At 40.2% G+C, this 19,269-nt stretch overlaps 1 protein-coding gene across 2 annotated transcripts in view; it reads right to left on the bottom strand.

The window, feature by feature from the left end:
- The window catches only part of MTERF1 (mitochondrial transcription termination factor 1), a 603,361-nt gene that overhangs the window by 158,661 nt on the left and 425,431 nt on the right, over positions 1 to 19,269 (bottom strand). For both annotated transcript variants that reach the window (XR_012333983.1, XR_012333984.1), the window contains one exon: positions 15,286 to 15,461. The gene's annotated coding sequence lies outside the window, so the exon portion shown is untranslated. The remainder of the gene's footprint in view (positions 1 to 15,285; positions 15,462 to 19,269) is intronic.

Below are 19,269 nucleotides of genomic sequence, written 5' to 3'. Positions count from 1 at the left end.
GTATATATCTCCAAAAATACACTACCACTCTCTCACTTTGTCCTAGCTTACCCTTTCCCCTCCCCGTGTCCTCAAGTCCATTCGCTAGTAGGTCTGCGTCTTTATTCCCGTCTTGTGCCTAGGTTTTTCATGACCTTTTTTTTTTTTTTAGATTCCATATATATGTGTTAGCATACGGTATTTGTTTTTCTCTTTCTGCCTTACTTCACTCTGTATGACAGACTCTAGGTCCATCCGCCTCACTACAAATAACTCAATTTCATTTCCTTTTATGGCTGAGTAATATTCCATTGTATATATGTGCCATATCTTCTTTATCCATTCATCTGTCGATGGACACTTCGGTTGCTTCCATGTCCTGGCTATTGTAAATAGAACTGCAATGAACATTGTGGTACACGAATCTTTTTGAATTATGGTTTTCTCAGGGTATATGCCCAGTAGTGAGATTGCTGGGTCGTATGGTAGTTCTACTTTTAGTTTTTTAAGGAACCTCCATACTGTTCTCCATAGTGGCTGTATCAATTTACATTCCCACCAACAGTGCAAGAGGGTTCCCTTTTCTCCACACCCTCTCCAGCATTTATTGTTTGTAGATGTTTTGATGATGGCCATTCTGACTGGTGTGAGATGATTTGCATTTCTCTAATGATTAGTGATGTTGAGCATCCTTTCATGTGTTTATTGGCAATCTGTATATTTTCTTTGGAGAAATATCTATTTAGGTCTTCAGCCCATTTTTGGATTGGGTTGTTTGTTTTTTGATATTGAGCTGCATGAGCTGCTTGTAAATTTTGGAGATTAATCCTTTGTCAGTTGCTTCATTTGCAAATATTTTCTCCCAATCAAGAGTTGTCTTTTCATCTTCTTTATGTTTTCCTTTGCTGTGCAGAAGCTTTTAAGTTTCATTAGGTCCCATTTGTTTATTTTTATTTCCGTTTCTCTCGGAGGTGGGTCAAAAAGAATCTTGCTGTGATTGATGTCATAGAGTGTTCTGCCTATGTTTTCCTCTAAGAGTTTTATAGTGTCTGGCCTTACATTTAGGTCTTTAATCCATTTTGAGTTTATTTTTGTGTATGGTGTTAGGAAGTGTTCTAATTTCATTCTTTTACATGTAGCTGTCCAGTTTTGCCAGCACCACTTATTGAAGAGACTGTCTTTTCTCCATTGTATATTCTTGCCTCCTTTATCAAAGATAAGGTGACCATATGTGTGTGGGTTTATCTCTGGGCTTTCTATCCTGTTCCATTGATCTATATTTTTGTATTTGTGCCAGTACCATAATGTCTTAATTACTGTAGCCTTGTAGTGTACTCTGAAATCAGGGAGCCTGAATCCTCCAGCTCCATTTTTCTTTCTCAAGATTGCTTTGGCTATTCAGAGTATTTTGTGTTTCCATACAAATTGTGAAACTTTTTGTTCTAGTTCTGTGAAAAATGCCAGTGGTAGTTTGATAGGGATTGCATTGAATCTGTAGATTGTTTTGCATAGTATAGTCATTTTCACAACGTTGATTCTTCCAATCTAAGAACATGGTATATCTCTCCATCTGTTTTGTATCATCTTTAACTTCTTCCATCAGTGTTTTATAGTTTTCTGCATACAGGTCTTTTGTCTCCTTATGTAGGTTTATTCCTAGGTATTTTATTCTTTTTGTTGCAGTGGTAAATAGGAGTGTTTCCTTAATTTCCCTTTCAGATTTTTCATCATTAGTGTATAGGAATGCAAGAGATTTTTGTGCATTAATTTTGTATACTGCCACTTTACCAAACTCAATGATTAGTTGTAGTAGTTTTCTGGTAGCATCTTCAGGATTCTCTATGTATAGTATCATGTCATCTGCAAACAGTGACAGTTTTACTTCTTCTTTTCTGATTTGGATTCCTTTTATTTCTTTTTTTTTCTCTGATTGCTGTGGCTAAAACTTCCAAAACTGTTGAGTAATAGTGGTGAGAGTGGGCAACCTTGTCTTGTTCCTGATTGTAGTGGAAATGGTTTAAGTTTTTCACCATTGAGAAAAATGTTGGCTGTGGGTTTGTCATATATGGCCTTTATTATATTGAGGTAAGTTCCCTCTATGCCTACTTTCTGGAGTAGTATCATAAATGGGTGTTCAATTTTGTCAAAAGGTTTCTCTGCATCTATTGAGATGATCATATGATTTTTCTCCTCCAATTTGTTAATATGGTGTATCACATTGATTGATTTGCGTATATTGAAGAATCCTTGCATTCCTGGGATAAACCCCACTTGATCATGTTGTTTGATCCTTTTAATGTGCTGTTGAATCCTGTTTGCTAGTATTTTGTTGAGGATTTTTGCATCTATGTTGTTCAGTGATATTGGTCTGTAGTTTTCTTTTTTCGTGGCATCTTTGTCCAGTTTTGGTATAAGGGTGATGGTGACCTCATAAAATGAGTTTGGGAGTGTTCCTCCCTCTGCTATATTTTGGAAGAGTTTGAGACGGATAGGGGTTACCTCTTCTCTAAATGTTGATAGAATTCACCAGTGAAGCCATCTGTCCTGGGCTTTTGTTTGTTGGAAGATTTTTATCACAGTTTAAATTTCAGTGCTTGTGATTGGTCTGTTTATATTTTCTACTGGTTCCTGGTTCAGTCTCGGGTGGTTGTGTTTTTCTAAGAATTTGTCCGTTTCTTCCAGGTTGTCCATTTTTTTGGGATATGGTTGGTTGTATTAATCTCTCATGATCCTTTGTATTTCTGCAGTGTCAGTTGTTACTTCTCCTTTTTCATTTCTAATTCTATTGATTTGAGTCTTCTCCCTTTTTTTCTTGATGAGTCTGGCTAATGGTTTACCAATTTTATTTATCTCCTCCAAGAACAAGCTTTTAGTTTTACTGATCTTTGCTATCATTTCCTTCATTTTGTTTTCATTTATTTCTGATCTTATCTTTATGATTTCTTTCCTTCTCCTAACTTTGGGGTTTTTTTTTTTTTTTGTTCTTCTTTTCTCTAATTGCTTTAGGTGTAAGGTTAGCTTTTTTATTTGAGTTGTTTCTTGAGTTAGGATTGTATTGCTATAAACTTCCCTCCTAGAACTGCTTTTGCTCCATCCCATAGGTTTTGGGTCATTCTGTTTTCATTGTCATTTTTCTCTAGGTATTTTTGGATTTCTTCTTTGATTTCTTCAGTGATCTCTTGGTTATTTAGTAGTGTATTGTTTAGCTTCCATGTGTTTGTTTTTTTACAGATTTTTCTGGTAATTAATATCTAGTCTCATAGCATTGTGGTCGGAAAAGATACTTTTTTTTTTTTTTTTTGGAAAAGATACTTGATATGATTTCAATTTTCTTAAATTTACCAAGGCTTGATTTGTGACTCAAGATATGATCTATCCTGGAGAATGCTCCTTGAGCACTTGAGAAGAAAGTGTATTCTGTTGTTTCTGGATGGAATGTTCTATAAATATCAATTAAGTCCACCTTGTCTAATGTATCATTTAAAGCTTGTGTTTCCTTATTTATTTTCATTTTGGATGATCTGTCCATTGGTGAAAGTGGGGTGTTACAGTCCCCTACTATGATTGTGTTACTGTTGATTTCCCATTTTATGGCTGTTAGCATTTGCTTTATGTATTGAGGTATGCCTATGTTGGGTGCATAAATATTTACAATTGTTTTACCTTCTTCTTGGATTGATCCCTTGATCATTACGCAGTGAACTTCTTTGCCTCTTGTAATAGTCTTTATTTTAAAGTCTATTTTGTCTGATACAAGAATTGCTACTCCAGCTTTCTTTTGATTTCCATTTGCATGGAATATCTTTTTCCATCCCCTCACTTTCAGTCTGTATGTGTCCCTAGGTCTGAAGTGGGTCTAGACAGCATATATATGGGTCTTGTTTTTGGATCCATTCAGCCAGTCTATGTCATTTGGTTGGAGCATTTAATCCATTTACATTTAAGGTAATTACTGATATGTATGCTCCTATTACCATTTTCTTAATTGTTTTAGGTTTGTTATTGTTGGTCTTTTCCTTCTCTTGTGCTTCCTGCCTAGAGAAGTTACCTTAGCATTTGTTGTAAAGCTGGTTTGGTTGTGCTGAATTTTCTTAGTTTTTGCTTGTCTATAAGGATTTTAATTTTTCTGTCGAATCTGAATGAGATCCCTGCTGGCAAGAGTAATCTTGGTTGTAGGTTTTTCCTTTTCATCGTTTAAAATATGTCCTGCCACTCCCTTCTGACTTGTATAGTTTCTGCTGAAAGATCGGCTGTTAACCTTATGGGGATTCCCTTGTATGTTATTAGTTGCTTTTCCCTTGCTGCTTTTAATATTTTTTCTATGCATTTAATATATATATATATATATATTTTTTTTTTTTTTGCGGTACACGGGCCACTCACTGTTGTGGCCTCTCCGTTGCGGAGCACAGGCTCCAGACGCGCAGGCTCAGCGGCCACGGATCACGGGCCCAGCTGCTCCGCGGCATGTGGGATCTTCCCGGACCGGGGCACGAACCCGTGTCCCCTGCATCGGCAGGCGGACTCTCAACCACTGCGCCACCAGGGAAGCCCCATTTAATTTTTGATATTTAACTGATATTAAACTTTTTATTGAACTATTAAAAATTTTAATAGTTTGATTAATATGTGTCTTGGGGTGTTTCTCCTTGGATTTATCCTGTATGGGACTCTGTGCACTTCCTGGACTTGACTACTTCCTTTCCCATATTAGGGAAGTTTTCAACTATAATGTCTTCAAATATTTTCTCAGTCCCTTTCTTTTTCTCTTCTTCTTCTGAGACCCCTATAATTCAAATGTTGGTGTCTGTAATATTATCCTAGAGGTCTCTGAGGCTGTCCTCAGTTCTTTTCATTCCTTTTTCTTTATTCTTCTCTGTGGTATTACCACAGAGTGGTATTACCACTCTCTTATCTTCCAGGTCACTTATCCGTTCTTCTTCCTCAGTTATCCTAGCCCCCTTCAGGCTGTGTTCCCCAGCCAGCTTTGCTGTCACTGCTAGAATGAAATCGTGTCCTAGTGGCACCTTGCTCTGGGCTATGCAATAATAGAGTCAGTAGACACATATCTTGTGGTTAAAATAAACATACCATTGGCTGTAAAACTCAATTTAAAAGGAGAAGGGTTCCCATCGAGCACGTAGTGTCTCAAACTGATTACTTAAAAGGTGTCCTGAATTTGTATATTTGTGTGTATAATTCAATCGACCCAGTGAGATCTGATTTTAGTATGCTGAGGCTGGAAAACCCCAACCCAGGAGATGCTAAAGGAAGAAACATCACAGAATGCTGCCTTCTTCAAAACTGCCCTTTCAGAGTTGTAAATTTCCCATTGTGAGTATAAGGAAATAAGGGCCATTGGTTATTTTGCTTGAGTACCTATGCTCGGATAAATGGCTAGGCAAATTGTCAGCCTTTTCCTTTTCTATCTCCCTTCCCAAACTTCCTCAGGTAATACTTGGTGCCAGCACATGAAAGAAAGTTGTCTCTGAGTGATGAAACCAAAAGACCTTCATGAGAAGCTCCTCCACCCAGAAACACTTCCAAGCAGAATTTAAAGGAGATCATTTGTTTCTGCTTATTTTTCTAGTTATTTGTCTCCCCAAACCCATTCCCTTGTTTTCTGTGGTCAGCACAAGCCCTCTGTATGCTTCACAGAGGCTTGTTTCACTCTCAGACACAGCCTGAAGGGTCCACGTCCTTGAATGATGGGATAGCTCAGCATCCACACTATTGAACCCCTGGCCTTTTCTTGTCAGGGATGTGGCAGGGAACAGCTTCAGGTCCTATACCTGCATGGAAAATGGAGGGACCTTTTGCTGACACTGCTCTCTCACAGCCTGTCATTTCAAAATGAAACTTGCTGTGTTACTAATCCAGAAAGGCCTGGAATTTTCATCTATCTGCTGTCAAATGCACTGTTAATGTCATGTTGGATTATATGATAATAGTGAAATAAATCCTTTAATGACTTATCTAAACCACACGACAGATAGAAGAGTGAGCAAGGTGGGCTAGGTAACAAACCAGAGGGAAGCAAGAGGACTGGGTTCATGAGCCACATTCAGGTAAAGGATTGCATTTGGTTTGCTGCCTAGTTCATCATGTGGTCCCTGTGAAGGGACCTTGAGGAGTGTGAACCAAGCTTATTCCACCCAGTAGGATGGACTTTCTCAGTTGATTTATTTTCTAGGTAGAACATACCTATAAGGAAATAACCTTCATTACTAGGCATCACTGAGAGAGCCTGTCTCCATAATCAATTCTTTTCCCAATGTGATTCTCCAAGGCGAAGGGTGGAAGATGGGGGGTGGAGCAGGTGAAGAAGGCAATATTTTCCTCTCACTCTTTCTTTCCCATAGAACCTAGGAGAGAGACCTGAATATACTGGCTGTCCATTTAACGATGACCCATGTGGTTTGTTGCTCTTTACCCAACAGAGCTAACCTGGGTCATCACTCTCAAGAGGGAATGAGTGAGAAGGAAACAGTGCTGAGCTTGTGGATGGAAACCCTAGGTTCAAATCCAGATTCTGACTTCGCCAACCATGTGACCTCTCAGCACTTCATGTCCTCACTCATAAACTGCAGGGTTTCTACCCCGCTCAGAGAGTAAGAATCAAGTGAGATGAGGGGTATGAAAATACTTCATATTTGGGAAAAGAGGTGTGAAAACAAGGCTTTTATTACCACCCACTAGTCCAAGAGTTCCCAATCTGGCTGATCATCAGCAGTGTCTGGAGGCTTATTAAAAGTAAAGAATTCTGGGCCCCTACCCAGTCTTACTGAATTAGAATTTCTGCGGGTAAGTCCTGGAAATCTGTACTTTTAGAGCTTCCTGAGCAATTCTGATGCTCACTCAAGCTTGAGAATGCCAGTGCCAGGGTTTGAACTTCTTAAAGATGAGAACCGTGTATCTTAGTATTTTAAAACCTCCACACCTAACACATGGTATTTATGTAAGAAAATGGTGACCAAATATTCACTGTACAAATATTTCCTGAGGGCATACTGTGTACCAGGCATCGTGCTAGCCACCAGCAAGACACACAGCACAGTCCTGGCCTGTACTGAACTTAGGCCCTACATGTTGGTGGTGTGGGTGTTAGATGCAGGTACAACAGTTTCACTGTAATACACCAGCTACTATCAGAGAGCTCGAGCCATTGAAGGGTTTTCAGCAGTCCTTTGATATGGTCCAATGTTGTTGAACTTGTCAGTCTTGCCTTCATTTTCAATTCTATTTTCACTGCTTTGTTATGGGCAATATTTCCTGCAGAAAATAGTGAGAAGCTTTAAAGAAAACATTTTGTAGATTTTCCCATCAGTTGAATTTCATGTTTCTTCCTGGTCAGTTTCCTTGGACTCATGCAGAATATTTTTTTTACAAAAACAACATGTTGGGGGCAAATGCTAGTGGAAATATGAAGTCTAAACACCACAGGTGCAGAACAGGAGCTACCAAAGGACATGCCATGAAAGGGGAGAATGAGAAAAGAGATCTTCTGGGAAGTCTCACTCTAAGATGAAATGAATTTTCAAAACATAAAGAGGTTGCAAAAAGGAAAGTTAAAATTCCAATATCTGTCTTGGGATGTGAAGAACAGCAAGGTGTTCTTGATTCAACCCAAGCATGGCCAGTCGACCCCAATGTCTGGCTGACCCTAGCATAGCTGGCTGACCTGAGTTTTGCCCATCCCTTGCACCACACTTGAACCCTGTGTTAGCCCTGAAGTCATGTGGAAGATCATTTAAAAATATTTTCTTCTCTTTGTCTCCTGGCTTGGACTGAGAATGCTCTGAGGAGAGCAGTATGGAACCACAGGGGAGATGGTTTCTATATTTCCATGTGCTTTTATGATGATTTCCCTGCAAGTGTTGGCCGGCGAAGGAAGGATGAGCACTGAGAGACTCCTTGATTTGTGCACGGTGATGTGAGCAAACAGTTTCCCATCAGGACGTTATGGTTGGAGAGCAAGCACTGGATTCAAACTTAGAAGCCATGGTTCTGGTGTCCTGCTCTAAGTAAGCCATTCAAAACATGCTGCTGAAGGAAGGAAGGTGTGACTAAATGAAGGAATACCAGCTAGGTCTGATCAAGACATTTCACCAAACATGAGACTAAACTACAGCAATCACAGAAATCAAGGATCAGGAGGTTACCACATTGGGGGTGTAAATGTATCCCAGATGTTGGGCAAGAAGCAGAAACTTAAGAGGTAGCCCCTGCTAGTGTTCACAGTCTGAGAACCACTGAGCAATAAATTTGGAATTCCACAGGCAACTCATAGAAGGAGAGGTCTGGTATTGGATCCACATCAGGGAGAGGTCAGGACTCTGGCTGGGCCTTGAAGGGTGAAGATGGTTTTGATAGACAGAAGAGAGGGAAGGAATGCATCTTAAGTAACAGTCTGAGAAAAAGTACAGAAGTCGTTTAAATCATGATGATAACGTTTATGAGACAGCGAGCTCACCAGGATGACTAAAGAAGGCACTGGGGGGTAGTCAGGGAGCTGGTGGCCTTGCAGTGGGCAAAGGAACAAGGACCTGGAATAGTGGGAGCTCCAGAAGGAACAAGGTGCCACTAGAGGCTCCTGAGTTGAAGAGCAATGTCCTTGGGCGGCTTATCTGGCAAAGTGAGCACCTCCCACCCACCTCCTGTATGACTCTTGCTTCTTCGCTCAGCTGCTGAGGTTGGATGGAAATCCAGTGAACACTTCTGTTGCTCTCCCAGGTGAACAGATCCACAGATGTGGGGGGCAAGCCTCCTCACACACTCCCTTGTCCGACAACATGATGGAGACTAGATCACACACTTTCAAAGCAAACCAAGAGCCTCTTCCCTCTAGTATGATTTACCAGATGACAGAGGATCACAATCCCTGTAATTATTTAGATACTTTAATTGACTTTCAGTGGCAGTAATAAGTAACTGGAGTTCAGGCTTGTAGAATTTCCTTCCTAATTGTGGCTGTTAAACTCATCATTATGGGGATAAATAACACACCACTTTATTTAAACCGTTTCCCCCATACATGTAAATTCCAGCGGAAGTGCCCCAGCACTTGCAAGCCCCTAGGAGAACTGTTTGGCGGCAAGGACCCTGGTGGTACACTGTCGAGAGAGCTGCTCAGGCTGGTTGGCTGCTTCGTTTGAATGAGCAAGCCATGAGTTTCCAACACTGACACACTTCCTAGTGCTTGGGCTTTAAAAGGCTGTAGAAAGGATAATTGACCACCGCTTGTCAACACGAGAGATTTACTGTCATTAGTGCAAACTCAGATGAATTATTTTAATATCATGGAATATGAAAAATGGCCAGCTAGTTTCCTTTCTCAGTAAGTTAAGTACTTAAACAGCTTTTCACACTTCACTTCTGCATTTAGATGTAAAGGAGGAAGGAAATTATAAAGGGCCCATAAGTGGGAGTAGAAGGAAGGGGTGGGACTAACTTGGCAGAGGTAAGAAAAGGTAGATTGCAAATTCTCAGATAAGATCCAAGTGAACAGATCTCTTCAGGGTTGCTTGTTTTCAGGGTGGCATAGAAGCTAAATAGACATTCTTTTTTTTTTTAGTTCCCAACATTGATTTCTATTTTCCAGTGTAGTATTAATTTAGAAAATTCTACTACAACTTGGTGTTCTTTGTGTTTTGACCCAGTTGTAGAGAAAAAGAACTAGAAATATAGCAAGGTAGATTTTAAAACCTTTATTACACCATAGACACAAGTTTGGGAAGCCTGAATTTTTTCACTCAGGGCCATGCAGATATGGTCCCTTACATGTTCTCTTTTGTTTTGTTTTGTTTCTGAACCATCCATTCTTCTGAGGATTGTGTAAAAAACAGCCAGTGCCCAAAAGAGTCAAAGAATGCCTCAAACTGGAGCAATTTATTTTCGTTTTGCTTCCCTATGGCTGTTTCTGCAAATATATTTGCTTCCTAATTCTCAGAACCCAAGACAAGCCGCCCCTGGCAATTATCTCATTTTGATTTTGGGGAGGAGGGCTTTATTCCTGTTTGATCATTGAATTTAGACTTTCTTTGCCGTCTGTCCCCTGTCTCCACTAAGATAAAAACATGTGGGCCTGGTTCCTGTTGTTATTGTAACTGAAATGGAACTAATCTCACTCATTTCTATATGGCTTAGCACTGCAGGTGAGTATCTGTGAATGATGTTGCCAATTACTATTGCTTGATTGGCTGGTTGTAACTGCTATTTGTTCTTACCCCTTTTTTCTTTCTCAAACACACTGTAACATACCTGAGAGGTGAAAGTAACAGAATCCTTCTGAGAGAAAGTCTGTAAAATCCAACAGCCTATTTAGTTACTGCATATTTGGTTGTTTCCCTTTCACCACTGAGTGACATGGCAATAACATAGAGGGAGATGAACATTTCACTAAATAACCTTATTAGGAACTATATCGTTTAAAACACATAAACAACAGCCACAACAAACTTAAAGGCACTACAAGCCTTGGTCTCTCCTTGAACTGGCCATCATGTTCCAGGTCTGAAAGTGAGTGGGCTGCACTTCTCAGGATCAGTGAGTGATGGAAATTCCAGAGCCTTGGGGCTGCAGGTTCTTTCCCCGACTTCTGGTTTCTAACATTTAGAGTGAGTTGTTGCTTCACCTACATCCCATCAGTCTGGTGATGGCGCATCTCCAAATTGCTTTGAGAGAATCATGGTTTGAGTTTCCTAATTCCATTTTTAAAATTCAACTGTGGATGGGGCAGCAGAATCTCCAATCCCCTGGCTATTTGTGCAGAACTTGTGTGTTTGTGTGTCACAGAGAAAGACATCATATTTATATTTAAAGAAGAAAAGTCATGTAAAGAGGATAGAGTTAGGATGGAGAGAGATCTGAGCAAGTATATTCAAAGTTGTTGAAACCCACTTATGAAATGCTTGCTCCCCAACCCCTACCAGACGGTTAGTAACGGAACTACCTTTATCACTGAAAAATGTGTGTGAAATGATGGCAACCTTCATATGAGAAAAAAGAAAATGGCAAGAAATAGCGGTGTACCTGACTAGGGTACATTAGCATGTTGATGTGTTGTAGTCAGGTCTCCTTTCATGTTCTCCAACACAGATTTGATCCAGACCTGACCAGGATGACAACATTTCCTCTTGAATGGATTGCCATGTATTCTTTTAAACAAAATCTATGTGCTCTGTCTCTGCTTGAGGTACAGCTTTAACTGGCCCATCATATGCCCTGGTGGAGTGTCTGAGCTCAAGGCAGGTTGGAAATAAGGCAGCACATCAGATTGGAGATGCTTGCAGAAGTGTTGCAAGAAACGGACTGGATGATGGTCAAGCCCGTGGTCAAGAGTGTGCAAAACGGACTTACTCCATCTTCAGGACCAGGATGCAAGGGGGAAAGGGAAACTTTTTTTGTTTGTTTTCACACCTATCTATCTCTATCTATCTATCTATCATCTATCTTTCAGTTTTATTGAGATATAATTGACATACTGCACTGTATAAGTTTAACATATACAACATAATGATTTGACCTACATACATCATGAAATGTTTATCACAATAAGTTAGTGAACATCTATCATCTCATATAGATACGAAATTAAAGAAATAGAAAAAAATATTCTTTTTCCTTGTGACGAGAACTCTTAGGATTTACTTTCTTAACAATTTTCATATATAACATATGGCAGTGTTAGTTATATTTATCATATTGTACATTACATCCCTAGTACTTATTTATCTTATAATTTTTAAATTTAAATATGACAGGCTGTCACTCAGAATGGTTTAACGTCTCTCTCCAGGGATGGCTTGGCCCATATGACAGGTTATAAGACATGTTTGAAACTTGAGAGAGATAAGGAGAGGAAGGGAGGAAGAGAGGGAGGGAGGCAGAGAGAAAGAGAGAGGAAAAAGAAAGAAGAAAATAAAGGCTGGATTTTTTTTCTGCACCTGTTTCACTTTTTGCGATGCATGCTAAATAACCTACATTGAACGTTTCGCCTGGTCGTGTCCTAATGAGCAAGTGCGCTTCTGGATTTGGTAGGCATGTCATCCATAGGCATGCTTTTCTGGATGTCATCTGCCTCGCAGAACATACCCCTCTTCACAGTCACTTCCACTCCCCTGACAGCTCAGCTTATCTTTCTGGCCATAGAGAGACCGTCAATCGCCAGCAGCCTGTCCATGAGTATTGGGGAAGGTAGGAGGAGGTGGCAAATATTAAATCACTAAGGAGACAAGGCTGTGTGTGCGAAAGCTCCAAGTCTTTTCTACAGTCATGGTTTCCCCTAGTCTTCACCACATATCTGGGCTTGGGTGAGCACAGAGGGGATTTTCAATAACTGTACTTAGCTTCTAAGATTCTGTGGTATACATTTTAATAATGGACTTTAACCATGTCAGTTTGGCATTAATATTGGTATGTCCCCTAATGTTATGTATTTCCTCTCCCCTCCCCAAATTTAAATAGTTTTACTTTTATTCTCTTGCAAAGCAGAGAATGTACAATGCAAAGTACAATTTGCATGTACAATTTGCATATACAATGCAAAGAGGTATAGAGAAGTAAAAATAACCTTTACCTTACCACCAATAATAACTCCTTTAATACTCTGAAAAATATCTTTCTAGATATTTTTTCTATGCGTGTGTACACACAAATACACACAAGCACAAACAAACATACATATGTTCTTTCAAAAACCTCCTTTTTTCATTTAGAAACATATCATATTCAAATTCCCATGCCCATAACTATGTTCTGCAGCATTCTCTCAAACGGTTTCTTAGTATTAATCATACGGTTTCTTTTTTCATTATTAAAAAGTACTTGTGGATACATCTTTGTATACTTTTATAACATCTTTAAGATATATTTCTAGAATTGCCGATTTGAAGATTATGAATGTTTGAAATTTGGATATATGTTCTCATATTGTCTTCTAGAAAGTCATATTAGTGATAAATCCCATGGATGCATCCACAGTGGATTTCTTTTTTTTTTTTTTTTGGCGGTACGCGGGCCTCTCACTGTTGTGGCCTTTCCCGTCGCGGAGCACAGCTTCCAGACGCGCAGGCTCCGCGGCCATGGCTCACGGGCCCAGCTGCTCCGTGGCATGTGGGATCTTCCCGGACTGGGGCACGAACCCGTGTCCCCTGCATCGGCAGGCGGACTCTCAACCACTGCACCAACCAGGGAAGCCCACAGTGGATTTCTTTAAAGGATGTTTATATATTTATTTCCTGCCTTTTCGTGATACAGAAAAAATATCTAATGACAATGTAAGACTCTTTTAGAAGGAAAAGTCAGGCTATAGTCAGATGATTATTTTGTCAAATCAGTTGTCCTTTTTACGGTTCCTGGGTTTTAGTTATTACTTGCTGCTAAAAGTAAAATTGTAAAGTTTTACAATTTCTTTAAGTTCCTTTGTGATTTTCAGTAATAATTTTGCAATTTCAAGCTAATGATGTTGTGTGGGCATGATGAATTTGGGGTAGTGTGTGGGCAGGCATATGTGTTGGATTTGCTTTGGAGTTTCAATTACCGAACAGCTAGATGATTCCTATGGCCAGTGTATTTATCGTGAATGCAAGACGAAGGCACAGCACGGCTCATCCCCATTCAGTGTGAAAATGGTACCCAACCCCTTGACCAGCAGCCTGCAGCACATCTATTCAGGTCTGTGTGTATATGAAGGCGTATCCCAGGAAGACACATGCAGATACAAAGGTTCTTAGATCACTGTTAAAGAAACTTCCACAGTCAGATGAAAAAACAGAAGATAGGTGAACTGAGAGTGTCGTGTGTGGATGGCGGGAGGAGTGGGAAAGGAGTTATGGTGACTGAAAAGTATGAGAAACCTTGGAGTAAGACGGGGGAAACTAGGGAAAGTAGCTGCTTTTCACAGAGAAAGCTACCATAGGCTTTTTGGGCATCAGCAAAATAATCAGATTAAGGACAAAAAAATGTAGTTCCAGTGAAAAACTGAAACTCAGACATAAAATAAACAGTTGTATAAATCCAGCCAGTTTGGTTTTTACTGATTTAAATATGTGTATGTGTGTATGACTGTGAGTTTGTATAGAGTTCATTGCTCAGTAGCAGGAAGACATACATCATATCTCCTGATATATCGTATCATGAAGCTCAGTTCTTTAAACATGAAGTCATAGCCAACCCCTCTGGGTGCAAGCGTAAGGCATGAGAACTAGCCCAGCACCGCTGCCGTTAGCATCTGGTATCTAGACCCTTCATTAATATTTATGGAGCCATAGACTAAGCATAGAGCCCTGCATAACTCAGGGAACCAACACTGTACTCTGAAAATAGTTTGATCTTGGCTTTTAATGTAAAGGTAAAAATTTTTAATGTTTACAAACCCAAAAAAATGTGCCTCAAGATAAGCTACATGACTTTAAAAAAATACATTTTTCCTGAATTGAGAACCCGTGTCCTGTTCTAAAACAGAACCCGCAGACAATTTTGTCTCCTCTCCCTATCTAAACGATCTTTTTTGAACTGCATCTTAGAGGGATAATTTTCCTTGTCTCTCATTCTGCCTTGTTTTCTTATGAAGAAGGGAGGGTGGGGTTTAAACAAAAATCCTACAATGAGCTAAGCAGCTACTATGCACCAGGCACTGTGCTAATTACTTTCTCTATGTCAAATCATTCACTGCCACAGCCTTATAAGGTAGGTTGCATCATTCAGCTCCATTGACTAAGTTGACTGAGGTTGTACTAATATCAATACTTGGTGGAGAAGGATTCAATCTCAGGTTAGCATGACACCAAAGCTACATGCTTTTTCCTTGAGCTGCATGTGGAAGTAGAATTTGTGGGATTCCTCATAACTCCTTGACATCATAGAAATCACCATTCGAGAGAAAATATGGCCCAGAGTCTTTGTAACAATACACATGTAATTCATACACTGTTGTAAAATGTATTTCTTACTCACCTTCTAGTGTCCATTCTGTGCTCTGTATCATACCGTGTGCAAGAAAAGTAAGATGCCTTGGTTTTCACTGTAGGAGAGCTTCTAAAATTGCATCAATCAGCTACCCCCAGTACAACACTAGATGAGGCAAGACACATTCATAGCCGAACCAGCTGAGATGACTCAAAAGAGAGGAGTCTGTGTAAATATCAGCTGCGCTCATGACATGTTTTGTCATTAACAATGACTTAACACTTACACATTTACTCCAACATTTACTGAGCACCTGTTGTGAGCTCAGCAGCATGACGAGAAAATAAACAACTCATGGTGGAGAGAAATAGAATGATAATCCAAAGTAGCTGATCTTACCAAAAGTAGGAGCCAAGTACTCGAGGTGCTTATAGAGGAGATGGCTTTGGTCTAGATCTTACTGGCTGGGAGCATTTCACATGATGGAGAGGAGTCCACAGCAAGTAGCTAACAACTTGTCAGAAGAGCAGGAATTCCAGCACAATGTGAATATAAGGATGTTGAGAGAGTCAGGGCTGGAAAATAAAGAACAAGGGGTAAGGTTCTGGAGGAGCTTGGAGGCTGTGCTTGGGATTTTGGATTTTCCTAAAAGTTGCTGAAACCCTATGAAAATGTTTCAGTCAAGAAGAGACGTGGTTTGTTTTTTCCAGAGCACATCTGACTTCCATGTGAAGGACTCGCTGGATGTGGAAGATATTGAGGTGGCCTCTTCCCAGGTGTAAGGGAGTATCATCTCATTGAACTTGCAAATTCAGATTGCTCTACTCCCCATTCACCCAGAAAAGACCACAAGGTCTAGACTGTCCCTAGTTACCCGTGACTTTTGTTAGCAGCTGTCTGGATTATCCTTTCCCAAAGCTAACTTACGCTCTGTGGTTCTTTTCTGAGGTAAGACTCTCAATCTAAACATTAAATGGAACAGTCCCATCTGCAGATCTTCTAAACTGGTTGGAACAGAAAGGGATTAAGAAGTGGTGGGGAAAGGGAAAAACAGCCCCGCTTGAGAGGGTCATCTGCCTCCAATGATTTAAACCCTTTCAGGATCAAGGAAGGAAAATATTAAGGACCAGACATGCTTTCAAAAACACAGAACCTATAAAATCATGGAATTCTGGAGCTGAAAGAAGCCTCAGAGAGCTGATCTCTGGTTTTCAGTAGGATTCTAGAAAGAGTATAGAACTTGAAATAGAGAGCCTGGTGTACTTAGGACAGTTTATGTGACTTTAGGGAAGTGACTAACAACCTCTCAGAGCCCCAATTTTATCTATTAATTAAAGATGATAACACCTACCTCTCAACGTGTTATGAGAATTAAATATTCTATGTGAAAAGATAAAATCATGTACAACACAGCTGCTATTTCAGATGAAGAAACTGAGCCACAGAGAAGCTGAGTGGACATATAGAAAGGTGGTTGTTTCAGCGAATGAATAGATTTCTTCACAACCCTGACCTATGAAACCCAGCGTGGCTGTTCTAAGTCTGTAAGCATTACCAAGCTGACACGATGCTTTTAATGAAAATGGCAAAATCTTCTCTCAGGTCCTGTGTTCTTACATTCCCTAAATTTTTAACATTTCTTGCTTTCAGGTAGCTGATACCATTGAACCCTGCCTGTCAGTCTCAGTTTTAGCAGTGAAGGCTTAGGGTGGATTTTACCTAGCATTTCACAAGCTATCTCAGGGGTGCCTTAGCATCTCTGTGTCTCTTGAAAGCCCTTTGTGGTTGTGTCTGGAATGAGTCCCAGTGCTTACTTCATACAGGTGTGCCAGCACTCCAGCCTCCCTGATTTACCATTTCCTTTTCACTCTGTCACCAGTTAAAGATGGCTGCCTACTTGTTGACTCATTATGAGCAATTGGGCAACAAGATAGGATGATTCTCTTTACTGTTTTGTCCCTCACACATCAACCTGGTCTACTCTTCTTACTCCTCTGCAGACCTACCCTTTCTCTTCCTCAAGCCATGACCTATTTGACATGAGACATGTTCTTCAGTAAGTCCAATGGCTTGATTGCATCAAAGTGGGAGACACCCAAGACTCCAATGAAAAGGATTATTTGCAGGAATGGGAAAGTGATCATTTACTCAGAATGACTTTTTAATAAAGACTCAGTGAAAGCAATTACTTTTTTCTTGATGATTTTATTTTCTGCCTGGACAAGATTCATGTTTTGACTGTGTTTGCAAAGCTTCTACTGCTGGCCTTGGCTGATGGACTTAGTCACTGATGGCTGCACCTTCCACACTGCAGTCCTGGTTTTGATTATCCAAGAGTGGGGATAATTATCCCCCAAATCTCCAATTGTCCAATACAGGCTCCCTTCTACCCTACTCTGCTACCTTTCCTGTCATGATGACAATAACAAACACAGTAATAATAATAGCTAATACTTACATTAGTGTTTGCTATATGCAAGGAGTTTTCCTAAGCATCATACCAATATGAATTTGTTTAATGCCTACATACAACCAACTGTATAATCTCAAGGAATCTGGGAACAGGAACTGCTGGTCAAGAGTTGTGATAGGGGCCACTGTCAGACTTTTAGGTAGGGATTTTTAGTACCAAACAATGGTTCTCAACATGGGGAGAGTTTGACAATACCTGGTAATATTTTTGATTATCTCAAGCAGCGGGTGATTCTGGGGTTGATGTTATGATTAATAAACTAATACGTGTAAAATGCTTAACTCAGTGTCTGGCATATAGTAAATGCTCCCTAGGTTAGCTGCTATTTTTATTATAATATACAGAGCCTTCTGGCCTTAGGGAGACAAACTGGGCTGCTCTTTGTCTTGAGAGAACACCTTCAGTTCATGCCATCCAAGGGAGTAGTTTTCTCCATCTTAATCCTAAAAAGATGTCCTGTCTTAGCCTATTAGGAAGTTCAGGAAAAATTATCTTTGATTTGTTTCAATGATGTATCTCTTTCTCATCTTTTTTTTTCCTGCCTCTTGTTTTACAAAAGGAAGCCAAGTTTCTCTGTTCTGCACTTGTATTTTGTGGCTTCGCTGGCTCCATGCCTGCCTTCTGAGACCTAGGCTGTCCACCTGCTCCCCCTGCATTCTCATGCCATGTGTTATGCTTAGTGAGAAGGGAGCCTCACTAAGATGGATGTGAGACAGTCAACATCCCTCTCCAGGATGGGTGTTCTCACACATTCTCATCAGGCAAAATTATGGGCTAATATTGCTGGAATTACCTAGGCACTGAGGCTGAGAGAGGTTCACTATCTTACCTGAGTTATCCAACTAGTGAGTGAGTGAGCGAGCGAGTGAGTGAGTTAGGAATACATATAGCCTCTGACATCCCACTTCCATGTTTTTTGCATTCCCCACTAGGGGAGTGCCAGTGAACGATGCCTACATTTCAGGTCTACAGAGTCTCATGATATTATTAACTTCTTGTGTGTGTGTGGTGGAAGACCTAATTTGAATATAAGTTGAGACATGATTACAACTCAGACTGGCTGGGCATTTCTAAGCTGGTGGAGCAGGCCTGCCAAAGATTCTACCAGAAGAGGGAAAGCTTCTTCTGAAAGGAAAAGGAAGCTAGAAAAGTGTGGCTTGGTACTAAAACTTCAGGGTTATAGGGAAGGGAGTAGTCCTGAGAGCAGAATGGTGTCTGTCACTTAGTGTCCATGAAGACGAGTCCTCTCTGAGCCCAAGGAGTTTATATGTGAATTGTGTGGTAAGCAGGGAGCAGTGAGGAAATTTGGAATATTTGTTTCAGGAAAATTTTGCAAAACTTTGTGCCCAAGGAGCACAGCTATGTGTCTACCTAACAATGTGAAACAAAATGAAACACTAAATGGTTTGGCATGTGGAGGGTTCTGGTGCCTCAGCTGAGGGGGAAACATCTGTTCTGGGAGGTTATGGCAGTACCGTCAGATGTGTGGCGAAAGACGGCAGAGAAGTGGGAGCATTCACTGGAGTGGATGTGAGACCCTCACTAGAGACTTACGAGACATTCCTTGGAAATATTTCCACAGGCAAGAGCCTGCGAGTTCTAATTTATAATGTGACTGCATTGGTGTATATAGGCCTGAGGAAATGAATGGTCTTTGAAATTTCACAAAGGTTTTGGTACCTCAAAACGCTAACAAATATGGTGGTTTGTTATACTTTTCTTTAAATCCTTCAAATTGGCATTTGCCTGTGGCATGCATTGTAGACTATTACTTTCACAAGCCTGCAACCCATTGCTAGAAATAATATACTTATGGAACAGCCTGAAACCCTGGAAGAATGGTTCCAACATGTCATTTATGAATTACCTCAGTATCAGACGAGGCATTCACAGCAATCAAAACACATTAA

Source organism: Tursiops truncatus, chromosome 9, assembly GCF_011762595.2.
Source record: "Tursiops truncatus isolate mTurTru1 chromosome 9, mTurTru1.mat.Y, whole genome shotgun sequence".
NCBI lineage: Eukaryota > Metazoa > Chordata > Mammalia > Artiodactyla > Delphinidae > Tursiops > Tursiops truncatus.
The sequence above is the reverse complement of the archived record's forward strand: the minus strand, read 5'-3'. Positions and strand labels throughout refer to the sequence as shown.